Source organism: Chiloscyllium punctatum, chromosome 44, assembly GCF_047496795.1.
Source record: "Chiloscyllium punctatum isolate Juve2018m chromosome 44, sChiPun1.3, whole genome shotgun sequence".
In the NCBI taxonomy this organism is placed as follows: Eukaryota; Metazoa; Chordata; class Chondrichthyes; order Orectolobiformes; family Hemiscylliidae; genus Chiloscyllium; species Chiloscyllium punctatum.
In genome coordinates this window covers 40,306,554-40,330,025 of record NC_092782.1, presented here as the reverse complement: position 1 = coordinate 40,330,025, position 23,472 = coordinate 40,306,554, and the positions used below count along the sequence as shown (strand labels likewise).

At 42.6% G+C, this 23,472-nt stretch overlaps 1 protein-coding gene across 6 annotated transcripts in view; it reads left to right on the top strand.

Annotated features, from left to right (window-relative positions):
* LOC140466907 (SRSF protein kinase 2-like) overlaps positions 1 to 23,472 on the top strand; it is a 220,224-nt gene that overhangs the window by 27,111 nt on the left and 169,641 nt on the right. Inside the window, exon 3 of one of the 6 annotated variants that reach the window (XM_072562710.1) lies at positions 5,964 to 6,109. The exons of the other annotated variants lie outside the window; for them this stretch is intronic. The gene's annotated coding sequence lies outside the window, so the exon portion shown is untranslated. The remainder of the gene's footprint in view (positions 1 to 5,963; positions 6,110 to 23,472) is intronic. 6 annotated transcript variants of the gene reach the window in all.

The following is a 23,472-nucleotide window of genomic DNA, read 5'->3' as shown; positions in this document are numbered from 1 at the left end:
TAGTGATCCTGAGATCACTATCTTATGAGGTGTTACTTTTCAACTTGCTTCCTAATGCCCTATGTTTTTGTTGTTTTTGCTTCATCTATATTCTTTTCATCTCTGTCACTGGTATCAATGTTTGCCGTGACTACTGGCTATTCACCCTTCTCCTTCAGAATGTTCTGTAACCATTTTGAGACAAACACTGGGAAGGCAAGATACATCCTGGAGTCTCATCTATGGCCACAAACACCTATCTATTCCCCTTACAATTAAATCATTTTTGGTTGAATTGCTACATTTTTACTCATCCCCAATGCAGCAGAGCCAATTGTGGAGCAGCTGATGAGGGAACCAACAAGGAAAAAAAAATACTGGATCTCATTCTCCTTCATCTGCCAGCTGCAACTGTCCATTACAGAATTAGTGGGACTGCCAACTGTTTCCATAGAACTATACAAAGTCCTGCATTCACTTTGAGGATACCCTCCATGTTCTGTGGCACTATCCGATCTTGAACAGATCTCGCAATTCAACATTAGACATCCATGAGACAATAGGTCATTAGCAGCAGCAAGATTGTACTTAACAACACCATCCGTGACCTCAGCCTGGCATATTCCCCACTCCACCATTACCCGGCGATCAAACTTAGTACAGTGAAGCGTGCAGGAGAACACAACAGAAGCAGGACCAGGCATTCCTAAAAATGAGATGTTAGCCTGGTCAAGCTAGATTACAGGACTACTTGCATGCCAAACAGCATAAACAGCCAGTGATAAATAGAGTTAAGAAACTCCACAACCAATGGTTTGGATCTAAGTGGTGAATTTGAAGGGTGGTGCACAATTAAACAACTGACTGGACATGGAGGCTCCACAAATATACCCATCCTCAGTAGCAGCACATCACATCAGTGCAAAAAACAAAGCTGAAGCAATCAACAATCTTTGGTCAGGAGTGCTGATTGGATAATCCTTTATGGCCTCCTCCTGAAATCACCAATGTTAAAGGCCAGTCTTCAACCAATTTCATCCATTCCATAGCTGAAGTCACTGTGTCAAATGCTCTGGGCTCTGACAATATTCCAGCAATAATGCTGAAGACTTGTATTCTAGAATGTTGCTGTGCACCTAGGCAAACCGTTCTTGTATAGCTACAATGCTGTGGTCTACCCACCAAGGTATAAAATTGCTGTATACACTTTAAGCAAGATCAATCCAACCTGCCAAATGTGGCTCCATTAGTCCACTCTGAATCATCAGTACACTCACTGAAGGGGTCATCAACAATGGGATCAAGTAGTACTTGTTTACTAATAATATGCTCATTGAGGCTCACTTTTTCCACCAGGGTCACTCTGCTCCTAAATTCATTAAAGCTTTGGATCAAATATGTACAAAAGAGCTCAACTCCAGAGGGGAGGTGAGTACAAATATCCTTGACATCAAGTGACCGAGAGTGGTATCAAGGAGAACCAGCAAAACTAGAATCATTGGGAATAGGAGGGGAGAGAATTCTGAGCCAATTGGAGTCATACCTAGCACGAAGGAAGATGGTTGTGGTTGTTGGAGGCCAGTCATCTCAGCTGCAGTAGTGTCTTGGTACCAACCATTTTTACCTGCTTCATAATTGCCCTTCCCTCTATTGTAAGGTTGGAAGTGGGAACGTTTGCTGATGTTCAGCACCATTGTTGTCTCCTCAGATACTGAGGCAGACCAGGTACAAATGAAATAAGACCTAGATGGTTTCAAAGCTTGGCTATTTGTGCCACACAAATGCCAGGCAATGACTATCTCCAATATGAAACAATCTAACTATTCTTGTTGACATTCAATGACACCACTGTTTTGGTATTCCCCACTGTAACATCCTGGGGGTTACTATTGACCAGAAACTGGCCATTGTAAATACCATGACTCTTATTTTTCTGATTGTGTGTACTAAAATGGTAAAATACTTTTTAAAACTGAATTGTTGAAGGATTACTGTAGGTTCCAAAAGCACGGATTGACATGTACTTGGAATGGCAAGAACTGATTTTGGGATAGTCAGCATGGCTTTTTGTGTGGTAAATCATGTCTTATGAACTTGATTGCGTTTTCTGAAGAAGTAATAAAAAGCACTGAAGGCAGAGCAGTAGGCATGATCTATATGCACTTCAGTAGGGTGTTTGACAAGGTTCCTCATGAGAGACTGGTTAGCAAGGTTAGATCTCATGGAATTCAAGGAGAACTAGCCATTTGGATACAGGACTGGCTCGAAGGTAGAAGGTGGTGGAGGGTTGCTTTTCAGACTGGAGGCCTGTGGCCAGAGGTGTGCCATAAGTATTGATGCTGGGTCCACTGCTTTCCATAACTTTTATAAATGATTTGGATGTGAACATAGGAGATATAGTTAGTAAGTTTGCAGGTGACACCAAAATTGGAAGTGCAGTGGACAGCAAAGAAGGTTATCTCGGAGTATGACAGGATCTTGATCAGCTGTGCCAATAGGCTGAGGAGTGGCAGATGGAGTTTAATTTAGATAAATGCGAGGTGCTGCATTTTGGAAGAGCAATCAGAGTAGGACTTGTCCACTTAATGGTAAGCTCCTGGGGAGTGTTGCTGAACCAAGAGACCATGGAGTGCAGGTTCATAGTTCCTTGAGAGTCACAGGTACATAGAATAGTGAAGAAGGCATTTGGTATGCTTTCTTTTATTGGTCAGAGCATGGAGTATCAGAGTTGGAAGGTCATGTTGCGGTTGTACAAAACATTGGTTAGGCTACTTTTGGAATATTGCACGCAAATCTGGTCTCCTTTCTATTGGAAAGATGTTGTGAAATTTGAAAAGATTCAGAAAAGATTTACAAAGATGTTGCCAGGATTTGAGCTATATGGAGAGGCTAAATAGGCTGGGGCTGTATTCTCTGGAGTGTCGGAGGCTGAGGGGTGACCTCATACAGGTTTATAAAATCATGAGGGGCATGGATAGGATAAATAGACAAAGTCTTTTCCCTGGGGTGTGCGATCCACAACTAGACGGCATAGGTTTAGGGTGAGAGGAGAAAGATATAAAAGGGACCTAAGGAGCAACATTTTCTCATGGGGTGGTGTATGTATAGGAATTAGCTGCCAGAGGAAGTGGAGGCTGGTACAATTAGAACATTTAAAAGGCAGCTGGGTGGGAATATCAATAGGCAAGGTTTAGAGAGACATGGGCCAAATGCAGGCAAATGGGACTAGATTAGGTTGGGATATCTGGTTGGCATGGAAGAGTTGGATCGAAGGGTCTGTTTTCATGCTGTACATCTGATTCTTAAGTAACCTAACACTCCATATAAGCACCGTTTATTCCAAATGTTTGTTCAAACATTAGTTGAAGTGTAGTTTTACAGATGAGCAGTACAAATGGAGATTCACCTTGTGATCAGTAACTGGTCTTTGAACTAGTATCCTCTTATCAACAACAATGACCTTCTGCCTGTCAACTATATAACTGGTTCTAACAGCTTGGAGCTGAGAACAAGATTGTGAAAAGCCTTCAGATCTCCACTAGCTCAGGAGCTGTCTCTCCTTTTCTGCAGTATAAGCCACTTTTAAGCATGAAGCAAACCAATTTACTTCTCCTTCAGTTTCTGCAAGCTGTGACTTTTAATTAGTAAATTAATTAGTAATTATTGTTAAGTGCAGAAAATGCTGTCTGTCAACTTGGGTTTGAAAGTCAGGTAAATTGGAGGATCTGAAAAACTTTTAAAAACTTTTAACATTTATGATGAAATGATGAATTGATGAATAGTGGGACTTGATTTCCAGCATGTTATACCAATGAGTATAATAATAGAAGTACTGTGGCAGTGGAGCAGGTCAGAAGCAAGTAGTTGTGCAGTGGGTAACTTAACACCTGACTGTACAAAGGCGCTCCATTTACAGGACTGTCATCCTCCTTCTGTTTTTCACGACGAGGCAGAAGATTGAACTTCAGCCTGGAATGCATTGGAATAGTCCAATGTTGAGGTAGTAAAGGCATACATGAAGGTTTCTACAGTAGTTGAGCTGAGGCAGGATCAAAATCAAGCAGCATTATGGATCTGGTAGTAAGTGCTGTTAGCAATGACACAGATATGTGGGTTGGCATGTTGCCTTGGGATGAAAGATTGTGAACAGTCCAATTCAGCTTCAGAAGGTTACCAGATTTTAGGAAGGATCTGTCACTGGGAAATGTCATTTGCATGGACCAAAGCCAATCCATAGTCTAAAGGAACCTTTTATTCAGCAATAAATGTCAGACTAGTAATATGGCAAACTAGAAACTGAGGAAAAGTCAAGATCACTAGTTGTTCTCAGCGCAGATGAAAGGCTTTTGCCCAAAATGTCAATTTTCCTGCTCCTTGGATGCTGCCTGACCTACTGTGCTTTTCCAGCACCACAGTCTCTATTCTAATCTCTAGCATCTGCAGTTCTCACTTTTACCCTGTTCTCAGCACAGGTTTAACCCAATGTGTTTTGGATATCATAGGTGAAAGATAGAATCTAGTTATAAATATGGTCAGTAAGTAGAAGCCTTTGGATTTCAGAAGTGACTGTACAGGAAGAAAAGTCATTGTATCACTTGCACCGCCTAGATAGATGAGAATGAAACTAGCTAAGTGCTCCTGGATGAGGGGTTTTAGCCTTTTACCTCCTGTGTTTTCAATTTTTCACCACTTGTTTCTCTGAGATTTAAACTTGCTTCATCTGAAAAATATAAATTTGTGTTAACTATATAGCCATAGGTATTACTGGTAAACCAAAGTGGATAGTTTAGTTTTGATATATTTTCATGAATATTCAGGTTTTAATCTACTTTTTATGGTATTGCTGATCAGAAATTCCTAAAACTTTGAGTTTTGAAAATATTATACATAGTGGCTAGTGAATCCACAATAAAACATTTTTACCTTAATTTATTTTTAACTTGTTTCTTCATTCTGGTTAAAATATGTCTCATTTCCCGCACTAAATTGTTTTGTAGGTTAATGTGATAATTCACTCTTCTAAAACCTAGTGGACACGGACCATTTTTGTATTGTTTTCCATTGCTGCAGACATTTTTGGAAAATAAAATATGCATGTTCAAGATCATTATTTCATGAACTAAAATTAACATACATTATTATTCTGAATAACTGTATTGTGTTCAATTTGTAAACTGGGTCTTTGCCATCATAAGAGACGATAATGTTTGAAGAGAAGGTTCACATCCAGTGATTACCTGATATAAAGTACACCTCAAGATTTCATATTTTTAAACAAAAACATCCTTTTATATTATCTAAAAAATCAAAGCAAGAGTGACTAACACTGTATAACCACATGTGCTATGAATCCTTAGCTTACAAAATCTTTAAAATTAATTCTCTTTTTTTTCTGGAACCAATGCAGAGGCATGCCACAGCTCTCTACAATTCACATTGTTCTAGCTATCTCCTGATAAATGACATTTCTTCATATATGGATCCTTCCATTAACCTTAGCCTAAGTGATCCTCTGACTTGTTTTTTGAGAAACCTCATGGCTGAAACCTTCTCCAACTTCAGGCTCTCTATACAGAGGAACCGCGATTATCTGGCATTCGATTATCCAAGTTTTGGATTATCTGAACAAGATCACAAGGTCCTGATGCTTGGCTAAACTGTGTTATCTGGCATTTGATTATCTGGCATTTGATTATCTGGTAATTATTTGACTAATCCAAATAAAATACTCCCTGCCTGTGTAATTTGGATAATCGAGGTTCCTCTGTATTCTCCAATCTAACTGCATGTTTTTACCTGAGGATTAATGTAGATTTCTTCCTCAATCTCCAAGCTAGACAAACCTTTCAGTCTCTCTCCTTCTCAATATCGCTGGCTCAAATTTGAACTTGAGCTCACATCCATATTCTGCATGATGAATGATGAAGTTAGTATTTTCTCTGGTTATGCTGCAATTTTGCTTACTTGTTTTTCCTTTGATTCAGTGAGCTGCAGCCAGCTCAGTCTGGCCTTGAACTGGACTACTGACTGCTTGCTTCTGTGAGCAAAAATATACACAAATTACACCAAAGGCACCACCCCAACCTCCACTTGATGACAATGTGATATACTTGGGATTTTCCAAACAGAGGTAAACAAGCTATCCATTGGCTTCAAAAAACCTTTTGACCTGCATTGGCAATTTATATCTCTAATTTAATGTATAATGCTTTTTTCTCAGAATTTTAGTCTCACCAAAGAACGTTTTCTACAACTGTATTAGCTTCTTTTATCTGGGAACTGCATAAATATTTTAATATATTTTTAAAATGGAGACAGTGAGTGATACCCTTTTGTTTATTATACTCCTAATCATCTTTTATCACTTGGATGATTCCCTAACCTAAGATTTATAATCCTGAGATGAAAATTTATACCTTTTTTAAAACATGAGTTATGGATGTTCATAGCAAGGTAGATGTTTGATCCCAAATTAAGTGTAAGCAGTCATCAAAATACCTCCAATTCATTTTAAATTTAGCACAGGGATAGCCCACATAGATTGCTACATTGCCAGCTTTGTAATTAGATTGTTGCAGAACAGTCTAGTTTCAGCTTTTGCTTATTTTTTCCAATTCTTAGTCCTTTTTTTTGTGATGAATTAGTTGTATGCTAATCCGCATCCATGGTTTCATTTCTTGATTTTATAACATTCTGTCATGCATATCTTCATGAATAGTGTGAAATAGAAACTTTTAGAGGCAGAATAACAATGTGCATTATTTCAAATATTGCTTGTGGCTGGTAAGTTTTTAAAAATACATTTCTCCTTTCAATTGAAAGTCATGTGTGCCTGCATTTCAAATGTTCCAGGATGAAAGCACCATGTGTTTTTATAGTTTCCTATAGTACAGCATTTTCCTCTTCCTGCATCTGGGTTGTTTTCTGAATCCATAGGGTGAGTTGCTATTATTTGATTAGAATAATCAAATGTTATGAATGCATGGTAATTTAGCGTGACAAATAAGGTATTTTCTCGTAGCCCAAGGGAAATTAGTACAGCGATTTTTCTTTTTTTTTCTTTTTTCTTTTTCCACCAGCCCTTTTAGGTGCTCTGTGATTAGATACCAATTTCATCAAGACGTCATGCTGCTGATTGTAAGGAGGCGCATGTGAGCGGTTTGGGGTATTGTCTTTCCACCTGTTTCTAACCTGACTTAACTTTCTCTTATAAAATTGATGTTGTAACATATCTTCCCTTAATAATAAAGGGAAGCTTGAGGTCTGTGTTTGGGATTCAAAGTTAAAATATCAGAATCGCGCTTTGTATAGTCCAGGGAAGTTCATACTTTCGAATGAAGGAGAATGATTACATTCTTTTTTGTTATTTCAAGGGGACAATGAGAATTTCAGAAAGGTATACTTTGGTACAACATTAAACATGAATTTTTTAGAAAATCAACTTCAAAATTTATTTAAAGTATCGTATGATAATTTATAAGAAAAAGACATGACTATTAAAAGGCAGAGCTAGCCAATAGACCTTGTTTTGCCTTTTTGCTTTAACAAAGCTAGAGGCAGGTAGATTAGTTCACAGGTTGGTTATTGGTCAAAGCTAAGGAGTTGGTTTTAACCAACTTTGGTCATGCATTTGCCTTTAGTGGAGCACTGGCTGAGCTGGCCTTGGTGGAATTCGTGTGAAAGTTGGAGATGGTTTCGCTTTCAGCCAGGACTCCCCTCTCCTGACCCATTGATAAATAAGCGTTTAGGGAGGAGGAGGAAACAAAGGATGTGTGTGTTTTTGGCTAACTGCAGTGTCTTGCATTCACTTGTGCACACTCTCACAACTGCCCACGTAGTTTTCACAGCTTACTGAATAAAGAACGATACAGCACAGGAACAAGCCCTTCAGCCCTCCAAGCTTGCCCTGAAATACTTTCCCCTTGCATACTAAAACTGTCTTTATGTACAGGATCCATATCCCTCAATTCCCTGCTTACTTATTCATGTATTCATCCAGGTGCATCTTAAATGCTTTTATTGTGTTGCTTCCACCACTACCCCGGCAGTGTGTTTCTGCACTCCCCATCCTTTTGTGTGAAAAACATACCTCGCTTATCACATTTAAACTCTTTGCCCTTCCTCCCCCCCCCACTCCTAACACATTGAACCTGTATCCCTAATAATTGACCTTTCCACCCTGGGGAAAAAGCCTCTACTTTCCATTCTGTCCATGCCATTCACAATCTTTTAAACTTCTATCAGGTCACCACTCAACCTGCTGCATTCCAGTGAAAACAAGTCCAGTCTATCCCACCTTTTGTCATAGCTAAAATCACCAATACCAAGCAAATTCCTGGTAAACCTTTTTTGCATGCTCTCCAAAGTATCCACGTCCTTTTGGTAGTGTGGTGACCAGAACCAATATTCTAAGTGTGGCCTAACTAAAGTTTTTATAAAGCTGCTGCGTACCTTGCCTATCCTTGTACTCCGTGTCCCTTTCAATGATGGAGATGCCAGTGTTGGACTAAGGTGGACCTAGTTAAAAATCACATGACACAAGGTTATAGTCCAACAGGTTTATTTAGAAGTACAAGCTTTCGGAGCTCCTTTGTGAGGATGGCAAGCATGCTATAGGTCTTTTTTAAAAAAAACTACTTTATCTACTTGCACTGCCACCTTTGGTGATTTATGGACCTGCACACCCAGATCACTCTGCATATCAATACTAAGAGTTCTGCCATTCACTGTATAATTTCCATCTCTACCTTCCAAAATGCATCACCTCCCATTTTGTCCAGATTAAACTCCATCTGCCATTTTTCTGCCCATTCCTCCAACTGATCTATATCCTGCCGTATCCTCTGACAATCCTCCTTACTATACGCAACTCCACCTATCTTTGTATTGTCAGCAAACTTGCTAATTAGACCAGCCATGTTTTGCTCAATCATTTACGTAGACTGCTGAGAAGGAATTTCTCTGCAATTAGCAAAGTTTGCCATTGGATGAGCACTTGGATATTACACTCTACTGATCAAAATGGTGAAGCAGCAACTAACATTCATCATTTGAAGTAATGATTGAAAAGCAATGATGTAACTGCTTTAAAGATTGTAAACAAATGCTTTTGCAGTTATATAAGTGTGATCACCACCAGGTGGAGCAATGAGCACACATACACAGGAACACAGTATTACTAAACAACGTCACTAGTGTGGAGTGTCATATCGTTAAATGGATTGTGAGTCAAACATGAGTGTGTCATTACACTGTAATTTGTGCATACATTTTCCAGTAGTGTGACATTCCTCTCCTGTTAGAGCAATGAAGCTGATTTTAAAAACTCAAATTAATTTCATTATTTACTGACCCAACTTTATAAAAGCAAATTGGTGTGAAATGAAGGTGGGCCAGTCCATGCCTGTACTGTCACTGACATCAATGCACACGTAACATGGAAACTTACGCAACACTGGCAGATAAATACTGAAGCTTGTCACTGTGAGCTGATCTCTCTTTCTGACCATGTGCCATGGCCATTTGGTATTTGTGTAGTAATATATATAATATTTATATAATATCTTCTTGTACAAGATGTTCAGCTACATCTTTGTGGTGGGGATAGAAGAGAATTTTCTAGTTCTTATTAGATTGATCTCTTCTATCTGAAAGCAGTTAGTTCCTCACTTTTTCTTGGTACTAATTTGTAATCTTTCAGCATTTGTTTTACAAGTTATGTGAGTAAATTCTACTGATAAGTCTTGTGTATGATTGGTGTCATATACTGGTAATACATGTTCCTGGTCAGGAAAACTCCCTGCCACAAAAATAATGCTGAACTGTAATTGTAATTGTTCTGAACACATGGCATTCATTAAGCAACCTTTTGAACTTTTGGAACATTTGCCTATGGATCTCTGCCAAAATAAGATTTCAGGATATTTTAGAGGATGGAAAAGTAAAAAACACTTTCAGGTTATTGTGTTAATGAACTCTTCTCACAATGTGGTTTCAAATGTATTGTATTTCTACATGTGTGAATATTTTAAAGAATTTTTCATGAAGTAAATATTTCACTGTAACACTGCCTCTTGGATTTGCCTCGAAAAACAGTCTGCTGTTGAAGAATTAAATATTATATTACTACCTTCAGGCACAACTACATGTTCCTTTAGTGCCACGTGAAGGCTTTTTTCATTCCCTAATATTGTATGAGATCTTATCTTACAGCATTGTGTTTTAAATAGTAGTGGTGGCCGTAATTCTAGTATTTGCATTGAACCAGAAGCTGGATTTTGGAAAAGATGCTCTTTGAACTCAAATTGCAAATATTGTCATAAATTGAAATGTGTGCGACAGCAAAAAATGCATTTATTAAGCGCCTTTAACATAATGAAATTACCAAGGTGCTCTCCTAAACATTAACGAAAGTAGATTCAGTCAGTTCTGCTGTAACGTGGTACTTCCGTTCTCTTGCAATCCCATGTTTTAAAAAAATCGCATAATATTAGCGCCATTTAAACTAATGGGGCCAAAATCGCATTAAAGCAATATGTGCTTTAAAAGTTCGTGCTATTGAAACAGTGTCCCCAATTCGTCAATCCCATTATAGTGAATCCGCATTAACAAAATGTGCGTTATAGCAGAATGACCTGTACAGAGTTTCAAACCGATATCAGGACAGCAGTCTAAAACCTGATCGGACAGAGAGGGTTTTGAAGGTCTGCCTTAAAAGAGAAGTGGTGGAGTGTTTAGAGGGGGAATTTTGGAGGTGAGTATCTAGGAGCCTGAAGACATTGCTTGCAATGGTAGAATGATGAAACTTAGGTTCTCGTAAGAGGTCAGCATTAGAAGTGTGTAGATATCTTGGGAGAGTTATACTCCCTCCAAAAGTCCTTTTATTTCCAGAGAAACCAGAACATGTTCAACAATAGTGCAGTCCTATAAAGTAGAGAATTCCAAAGATTTCAGTGAAGAAATTTCTCCTCATTCCAGTACTAAATGATCACCCCTTGTACTGAAACTGTACATCCTTGTTCTATGTTCCCAGTCTGTGGAAACAGTGTCTCAGTGTCCCCTCTGCTAAGCCTTCAACATTGATTACAGATCCAATGAAGTCTCATATCATTAGATCAAATGTGGACATGGAAATCTGCTGATTGCCATATACTGTGACTCCCTCTAGTGATGAATCAGTGCTGCTCCATGTTGAACATCACTTGGAGGAAATATTGACTGTGGTATGTGTACAGAATGTAATCTGGGTGGAGGATTTCAATTTCTGTCACCAAGAGTGCCTCAGCAGCAACACCAGCAACTAAGCTGGTCAGGTCCTAAAGGACTGTGGCAGGTGTTGATAGAAACAACAAGAGGGACAAACATAATTGACCTCATCCTCCCCAGTCTGTCTGCTACAGATGCGTCTGCCCATAACAGTATTAGTAAAACTGACCACAAGTCGTGGAGATAAAGTCCCATCTTCATGTATGAAATTCCCTCCATTTTGTTGTGTAGCACCATCGCTGTGCTAAATAGGATAGTATTACCAGATTGAGCAACTTGAGGTTGGGCATTCAGGAGGTGCTGAGAGCCATCAAAAGCTGCAGAATTATATTCCATCACGATCTGTAGATTCATGGCCTGACGTAGCCCTTACTCCACCATTACCAACAAGCCAGGATTTCAGCCCTGGTTCAAAGAAGCATACAGGAGGACATGTCACCAGCAGCACCAAGACATCTAACAATGAGGTGTCAATTTGGTGAAGCTGCAAAATAGGACCACTTATGCGTTAAGCAGCAAGTGAGAGGGTTCACTGATACCACAGCTGACAGATCAAATCTAATTTCTGCAGTCCTACCATATCCAGTGGATAATTAAACAATTTATCGTTTGTGTACATGATTTGGATGTGGATACAGGAGGAATGGTTATAAGTTTGCAGCTGATAGCAATATAGATGGTATAGTGGACGGTGAAAAGGTTATCTCGTGTACAATGGGACCTTGATCAGTGGGCCAAGGAGTGGCAGATGGAGTTTAATTTAGATAAATGTGAGGTACTGCATTTTGGAAAGATCACTCAGGGTAGGACTTGTACACTGAATGATAAGGTCCTGGGGAGTGCTGCTGAACAAAGAGACCTTGGAGTGCAGGTAGATAGGATAGGATAGTGAAGAAAGCGTCTGGTATGCTTTCCTTAATCAGTCAGAGCATTGAATACCAGTTGGGAAGTCATGTCCTGTACAGCTGCAACATTGGTTAGGTCACATTTGGAATACTGCATGTAATTCTGGTTTCCCTGCTATCAGAAGGGTGTTGTGAAACTTAAGGGTTCAGAAAAGATTTACAAGGATATTTCCAGGGTTGGAGGGTTTGAGTGATAGAGCGAGGCTGAGTAGGCTGGGACTGTTTTCCCTAGAGCATCGGAAGCTGAGGGGTGACCTTTTATAGAGGTTTATAAAATCATGAGGGGCATAGGCTGAATAGCCAAGGTCTTTTCCCCAGAGCAGGAGAGTCCAAAACCAAAAGGCATAGTTTAGGGTGAGAGGGGAAATATTTAAAAGGGACTTAAGGGGCAACTTTTTCATGCACAGAATGGTGCATATATCCAATGAGCTGCCACAGGAAGTGGTGAAGGCTGTTAAAATTACAACATTTTAAAAGGCATCTGAATGGGTATATAAACATGAGGGGTTTAGAGGGATAAGGCCAAATACTGGCAAATGGAACTAGATTAATTTAGGATATCTGGTCAGCATGGACATGTTGGAGCATAGGGTCTGTTTCCATGCTGTATAGCTTTTGATTCTGACTCTGACTAGCAGAGGTATGTGACTTTGGTTTATCCCTTAATGAGATGCTTAGACAGTTGGTATGTGGATTAATGATATCACCATTCAAATGCACCTAGCTGAAGCCCAGCTGGACTTAAAACAGGCACTGCAACTGGTTATCTTTAGAAAATGTGGCAAGTGGAGCTTGTAAGTTACAGGGTATTCCAATGGGTGTGGACACACTCTCACCAGGCCGACTGAGCTTGGGGAGCATTGCATAGCCTCACTCAGGATATATTCTGAACAGTAGGACTCTAGGTCGGCCCACAGCAAAACTTCAAAACAAAGCCAAGTCTCAGTCACAAGGTTAGTTTTCTTCAGGATGCGGGCCAGCAGCCCTTTGCTGCTGCTGATGTACAGAATTGAGACAGCAAAAAAGTCCTATTAAAATTTAAATTGTGTAAGATAACTCATAGGCCAGTATCCAGGAGAGTGTGTATACCCTGGAAAATCTGGTTTGAAACCATTAAATTGCTTAACAACAACCCAATCAAACTAAACGTCTGATTTATCAGTCAACCAGTTCTATTGGGGGTTGATACTGATTCGGCCATGTCAATGATTGCAGACCCAGTTTTTAACAAAATTTCATTCTGGACTGCAACCCTTTAAGTTTGTGCAAGATCTCAGCCAGGCTGCGAACCTATACTGGGGAGCCTTTACAGATTATGGGTACAACTCCAAGATGTAGCTGGTTCAATTATCAGTGATTGTAGTAATAGGCTCGGGCCCAAGCTTGATGGGGCAAAATTGGTTGAGAACAATTTTACCTAGATTCGCTCAATATTTTTCAAATAGAAAATAGCTGCCTGAGTAAGTCCTAATGAAATACCCAGGGCAATCTGAAGACCAGGTGTGCGACATTCAAGTCAGACCACCCAAACCTATACAGAAAATCCAGATATGACCTCTGCAAAGCTATCAGAAATGCCAAATAGTAGGACCAGACCAAGTTAGAGGCCCAAACCAACCATATCGACACCACCTGTGGCAAGACCTAAACAACACAACAGGATACAAAATTAAGCAGAACAAGATATGTGCCTAATGTTTTCTGTGCTCGATTTGAGCAGAATGCCAGTGGCTTGGTGTGCCCTGCCCTAACAGCCCTGGACGCCCCTGTTTCCTTCACTGCTGCAGACATCAGATTGGTCTTCCTGAGAGTCAAACCCAGGAAAGTGATGGGTCCAGTCAGAGTTCCCAGCCTGCACTTTGATCCTGTGCAGACCAGCTGGCAGAGGTATTGACTGATATATATTCAACCTGTCCCTCCTTCAAGCCACAAGTCCCTCCTTGCTTCAATAAGGCCACCATTATCATGGTGCCAAAGAAAGTACATGCAACATGCCTTAATTACTACTGCTCAGTGGCTCTGACCTCCATGATCACAAAGTGCTCCAAGATGCTGGTCATGGCCCACATCAATTTGAGCCTCCCTGCCTGTCTCCATCACCTGCAATTTGCCTACTGGCAAAATAAGCCAACAGTGGACACCATTTCCCTAGTTAAACCAGCAGAGTTCGGACCTGAACAAGACAAACAGTACAGACTACAGATTCAAATACACCAGCAACGGTTCTCCAAGATCCTCCGCTCCACGCTCGCAGCAATGCGCCGGCATCTAACCTCTCTACAGTCAGCCCTGCCTCAGCTGAGGGCCACACTCTCTCAGAATTGCAAAGGACCCACTCTGTACTACATCCTCAGGAAAATTCATACTGTCAACAAACAGTATTTCAATTCCATCTCAAACATCAAGAACTATAAGTACAACAAACTTTTATCCACCCTCCTCAAACATTCCAGAAGATTCCCCTGACCTCGGAAACTATTCAGACGCCATTAGCCATGCGGCTGATGCAGCTGCCACCCCCACGCTGATTGAGGATGTCACTTCCGCCCCCATCATGGCCACTCCCACAACCACTTCCGCCCTTCACAATTCCTCATGCATCACACGTGACATCACTTCCGCCCCTCACATCATCGCTGATGCCACATGCTCAGTGACTTCTGCCACACCGACTGCTGTGGTCACCACCACTTCCGCCCCCACCAGGGCCACTCACCTGCATTCTGCTGACACGTCCCCCACAGACCCCACTGTCACTATCCCCAACCCCCCAGAACCCCGAGGGGAACACTACCCCTGCTCATGACTCCACCCCCATTCCCGCCACGACCACACCCACTCCAGTTACAGGTTCCGCCCCCACTCCCAGCTCCACACCCTCACAGATCCCAGCTCCCAGCCCTGCCGAGTTTTCACCATCCCTCCAGACCTCCCCCTCACCGAGGACGAACGATCAGTCCTCAGCAAAGGACTCACCTTCATCCCCCTCCATCCACGCATCAATGAATTTAATAAATGCCGTGACGTTGAACAATTCTTCCGTCGCATCCGCGCTTACTTTCACAATCAGGATTCCCGCCCACCTTCTGAGGACCCCTTTGCCCACCTCCAACACACTGCATCCACCTGGACACCCCGCGCTGGCCTATTACCTGCCCTCGACCTCTTCATTTCCAACTGCCGCCGGGACGTTAACCACCTCAACCTGTTTTCCGCCCCCCCCCCCCCCCCCCCCCCCCCCCCCCCCACTCCAACCTCTCTCCCTCACAACGTGCAGCCCTCCAATCCCTCTGCTCCAATCCCAACCTCACCATCAAGCCAGCGGATAAAGGGTGCACAGTGGTAGTCTGGCGCACTGACCTCTACACCGCTGAAGCCAAACGCCAACTCGAGGACACCTCTTCCTACTGCCCCCTCGACCATGACCCCACCCCCTATCACCAAACCATCATCTCCCAGACCATACAGAACCTCATCACCTCAGGAGATCTCCCACCCACAGCTTCCAACCTCATAGTCCAGGAACCCCGCACTGCCCGGTTCTACCTCCTTCCCAAGATCCACAAGCCTGGCCGACCCATTGTCTCAGCATGCTCCTGCCCCGCTGAACCCATCTCTACCTACCTTGACACTGTCCTATCCCCCCTAGTCCAGGAACTCCCCACATATGTTCGAGACACCACCCACACCTTCCACCTCCTCCAAGACTTCTATTTCCTTGGCCCCCAACGCCTCATCTTCACCATGGATATCCAATCGCTCTACACCTCCATCCGCCATGACCAGGGCCTCCAAGCCCTCCATTCTTTCCTCTCCAGACGTCCCCAACAGTACCCTTCCACCGACCCACTCATTCGTTTGGCCGAACTGGTCCTCACCCTGAACAATTTCTCCTTCGAATCTTCCCACTTCCTCCAGACCAAAGGGGTAGCCATGGGCACACGTATGGGCCCCAGCTATGCCTGTCTCTTTGGCTACGTAGAACAGTTGATCTTCTGTAATTCCTGCACCACTCCCCACCTCTTCCTCCGCTACATTGATGACTGCATTGGCGCCACCTTGTGTTCCCGCAAGGAGGTTGAGCAATTCATCAACTTGACCAACACATTCCACCCTGACCTTAAATTTACCTGGACCATCTCAGGCACCTCCCTCCCCTTCCTGGACCTCTCCATCTCCATTAATGACGACCGATTTGACACTGATATTTTTTTACAAACCCACCGACTCCCACAGCTACCTGGATTACACCTCTTCCCACCCTACCTCTTGCAAAAATGCCATCCCGTATTCCCAATTCCTCCGCCTCCGCCGTATCTGTTCCCAGAGGATCAGTTCCACCACAGAACACACCAGAAGGCCTCCTACTTTAGAGACCGCAATTTCCCTTCCCTCCACCGTAACAAGGACAGAATGCCCCTGGTGCTCACCTTCCACCCTACCAACCTTCGCATAAACTAAATCATCTGCTGACATTTCCGCCACCTCCAAAAAGACCCCACTGCCAGGGATATATTTCCCTCCCCACCCCTTTCTGCCTTCCGCAAAGACCGTTCCCTCCGCGACTACCTGGTCAGGTCCACGCCCCCCTACAACCCACCCTCCAATCCTGGCACCTTCCCCTGCCACTGCAGGAACTGTAAAATCTGCGCCTACACCTCCTCCCTCACCTCTATCCAAGGCCCCAAAGGAGTCTTCCACATCCATCAAAGTTTTACCTGCACATCCACCAATATCATTTATTGTATCCGTTGCTCCCGATGCGGTCTCCTCTACATTGGGGAGACTGGGCGCCTCCTAGCAGAGCGCTTTAGGGAACATCTCCGGGATACCCGCACCAATCAACCACACCGCCCTCTGGCCCAACATTTCACCTCCCCCTCCCACTCTGCCGAGGACATGGAGGTCCTGGGCCTCCTTTACCGCCGCTCCCTCACCACTAGACGCCTGGAGGAAGAACGCCTCATCTTCCGCCTTGGAACACTTCAACCCCAGGGCATCAATGTGGACTTCAACAGTTTCTTTATTTCCCCTTCCCCCACCTCACCCTAGTTCCAAACTTCCAGCTCAGCACTGTCCCCATGACTTGTCCGGACTTGTCCTACCTGCTTATCTCCTTTTCCACCTATCCACTCCACCCTCTCCTCCTTGACCTATCACCTTCATCCCCTCTCCCACTCACCCGTTGTACTCTATGCTACTTTCTCCCCACCCCCACCCTCCTCTAGCTTATCTCTCCACGCTTCAGGCTCTTTGCCTTTGTTCCTGATGAAGGGCTTTTGCCCAAAACGTTGATTTCGCTGTCCTTGGATGCTGCCTGAACTGCTGTGCTCTTCCAGCACCACTAATCCAGAATCTGGTTTCCAGCATCTGCAGTCATTGTTTTTACCATTTCCCTAGTCCTGCACTCATCCCTAGAACATCTGGATAACAAGGACACCTATATCAGATTATTACTCATTGACTAAACCTCTGTCTTCAACACCATAATCCATTCCAGACTAATCTCAAAACTCTGAGATCTAGGTCTCCGCTCTGCCCTCTTGAACTGGATCTTCAGTTTTCTGACCAACAGACCGCAATCAGTGAAGATAGATAATAGCATCTCCTCCACAATAATCCTCAACACTGGTGCCCCACAAGGATGCATTCTCAGCCTCTTCGTATTCTTCCTGTACGCCCAAATTCCATCTACAAGTTTACTGATGACACCACTGTGATAGGATGGATATCAAACAAAGATGAGTCAGAATACAGGAAGGAGATAGAGGGCTTGGTGTTGTGGTGCACTGATTAACAACCTGTATCTGTGTTGGCAAAACAAAAGAACTGATCATCTCCTTCAGGAAGAAAGGAGGAGAACACACCCCTACCTACATCAATGAAGATAGGTGGAGAGGGTCGAGAGCATCAAGTTCCTAGGAGTGATGGTAACTGACAAATGTCCTGGACCTCCCAAATAGATGCAACAGAGAAGAAAGCACAACAATCCTCCTCTTCCTCAGGCAGCTTGGGAAATTCAGCACGTTCATAAGGACTCTCACTAGGTTTTAGATGCACCACTGAAAGCATTCTGTCCAGGTGCATTACTGCCTGCTATGTCAACTGCTCTGCCCAGGACCATAAGAAATTACAGATCACTTTTTGAAGTCAACCTTGCATCCATGGACACCATTTATGCTTCTCGTTGCCACAAATAGGCTGCTAACATCATCAAAGATCCCTCCCACCCAGGTAATGCTCTCCTTCAACTCTTCCATCAGGCAGAAGATACAGAAGTTTGAACACGCACCAACAGGTTCAAGAACAGCTTCTTCCTTGCCACTATTAGACTGCTGAATTGACCTCTCTAACTTCAAATAATGTTGATCTTGCTAATGGTGATCATGTTTTCTGTACCTCCTGTGCGGACATAACCTTGTGTTCCTTGTTCTATCTAAGCACGCTGTGATCTGTATGACCTTGTTTACTATGATTTGGCTGTACTGCTTGCAAAACAAAGCTTTTCACTGTACTTAGGTATATGAGACTGCAATAAATTAAATCAAATCGGAGGTCTTCCAGGAAGGTCTAGGGACTATCAGAGGAGCCAAGGCCCTCTTGCATGTTGATCAGGAAGAAATTCCACGATTCTCCTAGATTCACCCTGTGACATTTGCCCTACAAGGAGAGGTGGAAATCAGGCTGGAAAGCTAAGGAATCAAGCCAGTCCAATTTGCGGAATAGGCAACACCAATCATACCATTCTGAAGCTCAACAGATTGGTTCACCTTTTGTGGGCATTCAAAACAAGGGTAAACTATGTTTCACAGCTGGATAAGTACCCAGTTCCTCGGATGGAAGATGTATATGCAAAGCTGGGAGGGGGGACTGTTCTTCACGAAGCTGGCATGAACCACGGTTACTTGGAATTGCATTTAGTCAAAGATTCCCAGAAGTATGCTGCAATTAAATACCCACTGGGTTTGTACCAGAATATAAGATTACTGTTTGGAGAATCATCAGCATATTCAATATTTCAGCAGATGATGGGGAAAAAATTGCAAAGTTTACCTTGGGTTGCCATTTATTTAGATGACGTGCTAATAACGGGGAAGATAATAAAGAACACTTTGAGAACTTCGACATAGTCCTTGGACATTTTTCCGAGATGGGCATATGCCTAAATAATAGAAAAATGTGTGTTCCAGTTCCCCTCTCAAATGATTTATGTGGAATAGAGTTGACAAGGTTGAGTTATACCTGACGGAAGACAAAATGAGGGTGACCAAAGGTGCCCTGGCTCCCAGGTCTGTCCAGGAGCTTGGGTCTTTCCTTGGGTCAGTAAATTATTATGCAAACTTCATACATAATCTGACCCCTATCCTGGTACTTTTTGCACCAACTCCTAAAAAGGGTCAGCCTTGGAAATGATCACAAAGTAAAGCCAAAGTTTTCAGTGAAGTGAAGAAACAGCTATCGTCCTGTAAGGTGTTAGTACACTATGATCCCTAGTGAGATCTGGTATTGACATGCGATGGTTTGCCATATGGCATCAGGGTAGTATTAGCTCATAGGTGGCCCAATGGAGAGGAAAGCCCAGTAGTGTATGCGTCCAGGACATTGACTATTGCAGAGCATAAATATGCTCCAATAGAGAAAGAAGGTTTGACGGATGTATTTGGAGTCAGAAAGTTCCACCAATATCTTCACTGACTTAATTTTATCATAATAATTGACCACAAGCCCCTACTAGGTCATCTTTAAAGAGGACAAGTCAGTACTGCCCATAGCTTTAAGCTGAATCCAGCAGTGAATTCTAACACCAAGTGCATACAATTACAAGTTGGAACACCATCTGGGAAGCTGAGTAGCAAATGCCAATGCATTGAGCTGCCTCCCATTAGCAAATACACACCCGGTGGTACTGCCAAAGGGAGGATCTATAAAACGATTTTGGATTTTCTGGATACCCTTCCAGTCACAGCTGACAATATCTGGAGGCAGTAATTGTAATTATCAGGAATTGTCTTAATTGTGTATGTTTCATTTTAAAACTCAAGCAACTTAATATTATTTTTCTATGTTGCAAAATTGCTAATTATTTTCCACTATTTGTATTCTGTATATTATTATCTCCTGGTATTCCCACTTGCTGGCAGAGTTTTCAGATGCTTTGGCCCTACCTTGAGGTCAAAAAGCTTGAAATTTGAAGTTAAGAGCATGGGAAGGCAGTTTAATTTTCCTATGGATATGAACTTTGAAGCACAATATTCACACTTACTGAATCTACATCAATAAGAGCAAATTTAAATCAAGGAACCAAATATCTGCATATGAAAAATTTGACTAGCTCATTATTCTAAATGATAGAAGTTTTTTGTGAATGGACTGCTTTAAGAATACTCTACCTACCTTTTTAAAACTTTGCATTATTCACCCACAAAGTGGATGGATGGGTAGACGGAAGTAAATATTTTAAGTTGGCCCCTTGATTTTGATTGGAGTAAAAATGAACAATCAATATTTAAATGTCATCACCTGAATTTAATGCTGGAACCCTAATGACTAAAGTGACTTTGACAAATACTGACCTCAAATGGCAACTATAATTATCTGATTGGGTTGAACCAAGCTGATAGAGTCATAGAGTTACACAGCACGGAAACAGATCCTTTGATACAACTCATCTAAACCAACCAGATATTGTAAACCAATCTTGTACCAGTTGCCAGCATTTGATTTGTATCCCTTTTAAGCCCTTCCCATTCATGTACTCATCTAGATGCTTTTTAAAAAAACATGTTACAGTTGTATCAGCCTCCACCACTTCCTCTGGCAGCTTGTTCCATACACGCACTACCCTCTGTTTTTAAAAAAAAATTGGCCCCTCAGGTCCATTTTCGATCTTTCCCTGGTCACCTTAAAACTATGCCCTCTTAATTTTGGACTCCCCTACCCTGGGAGAAAAATCTTGGCTATTCACATTTTCCATGCTGCTTATAAACCTCTACAGGGTCACTCCTGAGTCTCTGAAGTGCCAGGGACAAAAAGCCCTGCCCTATGTCATAGTGTTAAAGGTTTAGATGGAGAGGAATTTCTTAAGTGTGTACCAGACAATTTTCTGAGTCAGTATGTGGATGTACCTACTAGAGAAGGTGCAAAACTTGACCTACTCTTGGGAAATGAGGCGGGGCAGGTGACTGAGGTGTCAGTGGGGAAGCACTTTGGGGCCTGTGGCCATAATTCTATTCGTTTTAAAATAGTGATGGAAAAGGATAGACCAGATCTAAAAGTTGAAGTTCTAAATTGGAGAAAGGCCAATTTTTACGGTATTAGGCAAGAACTTTCAAAAGCTGATTGGAGGCAGATGTTCGCAGGTAAAGGAACGGCTGGAAAATGGGAAGCCTTCAGAAATGAGATAACAAGAATCCAGAGAAAGTATATTCCTGTCAGGGTGAAAGGGAAGGCTGGTAACTACAGGGAATGCTGGATGACCAAAGAAATTGAGGGTTTAGTTAAGAAAAAGAAGGAAGCATATATCAGGTACAGACAGATGGATCGAGTGAATCCTTAGAGTATAAAGGAAGTAGGAGTATACTTAAGATGGCAAAATGGGGACATGAGATAGCTTTGGCAAATAGAATTAAGGAGAATCCAAAGGGGTTTTACAGATATATTAAGGACAAAAGGGTAACGAGGGAGAGAATAGGGCCCCTAAAAGATCAGCAAGGTGGCCTTTGTGTGGAGCCACAGAAAATGGGGAGATACTAAATGAATATTTTGCATCAGTATTTACTGTGGAAAAGAATATGGAAGATATAGACTGTAGGGAATAGATGGTGATATCTTGCAAAATGTCCAGATTACAGAGGAGGAAGGGCTGGATGTCTTGAAATGGGTTAAAGGTGGATAAATCCCCTGGACCAGATCAGGTGTAACCTAGAACTCTGTGGAAAGCTAGAGAAGTGATTGCTGGGCCTCTTGCTGAGGTATTTGTATCATCGATAGTCACAGGTGAGGTGCCGGAAGACTGGAGGTTGGCTAACGTGGTGCCACTGTTTAAGAAGAGTGGTAAGGACAAGCCAGGGAGCTATAGACCAGTGAGCCTGACCTCGGTGGTGGGCAAGTTGTTGGAGGGAATCCTGAGGGACAGGATGTAAATGTATTTGGAAAGGCGAGGACTAATTCGGGATAGTCACCATGGCTTTGTGCATGGGAAATCATGTCTTACTAACTTGAGTTTTTTGAAGAAGTAACAAAGAAGATTGATGAGGGCAGAGGGGTAGATGTGATCTATATGGATTTCAGTAAGGCGTTCGACAAGGTTCCCCATGGGAGACTGATTAGCAAGGTTAGATCTCATGGAATACAGGGAGAACTAGCCATTTGGATACAGAACTGGCTCAAAAGTAGAAGATGGTGGTGGTGGAGGGTTGTTTTTCAGACTGGACGCCTGTGACCAGTGGAGTGCCACAAGGGTCGGTGCTGGGTCCTCTACTTTTTGTCATTTACATAAATGATTTGGATGCGAGCATAAGGAGGTATAGTTAGTAAGTTTGCAGATGACACCAAAATTGGAGGTGCAGTGGACAGCGAAGAGGGTTACCTCAGATTACAACAGGATCTGGACCAGATGGGCCAATGGGCTGAGAAGTGGCAGATGGAGTTTAATTCAGATAAATGCGAGGTGCTGCATTTTGGGAAAGCAAATCTCAGCAGGACTTACACACTTAATGGTAAGGTCCTAGGGAGTGTTGCTGAACAAAGAGACCTTGGAGTGCAGGTTTGTAGCTCCTTGAAAGTGGAGTCACAGGTAGATAGGATAGTGAAGAAGGCGTTTGGTATGCTTTCCTTTATTGGTCAGAGTATTGAGTACAGGAGTTGAGAGGTAATGTTACGGCTGTACAGGACATTGGTTAGGCCACTGCTGGAATATGGTGTGCAATTCTGGTCACCTTCCTATCGGAAAGATGTTGTGAAACTTGAAAGGATTCAGAAAAGATTTACAAGGATGTTGCCAGGGTTGGAGGATCTGAGCTACAGGGAGAGGCTGAACAGGCTGAGGATGTTTTCCCTGGAGTGTCGGAGGCTGAGGGTGACCTTAGAGGTTTACAAAATTATGAGGGGCATGGATAGGATAAATAGGCAAAGTATTTTCCCTGGGGTCGGGGAGTCCAGAACTAGAGGGCATAGGTTTAGGGTGAGAGGGGAAAGATTTAGATTAGATTCCTACAGTGTGGAAAAGAGACCTAAAGGGGCAATGTTTTCACACAGAGGGTGGTACGTATATGGAATGAGCTGCCAGAGGATGTGGTGGAGGCTGGTACACTAGCAACATTTA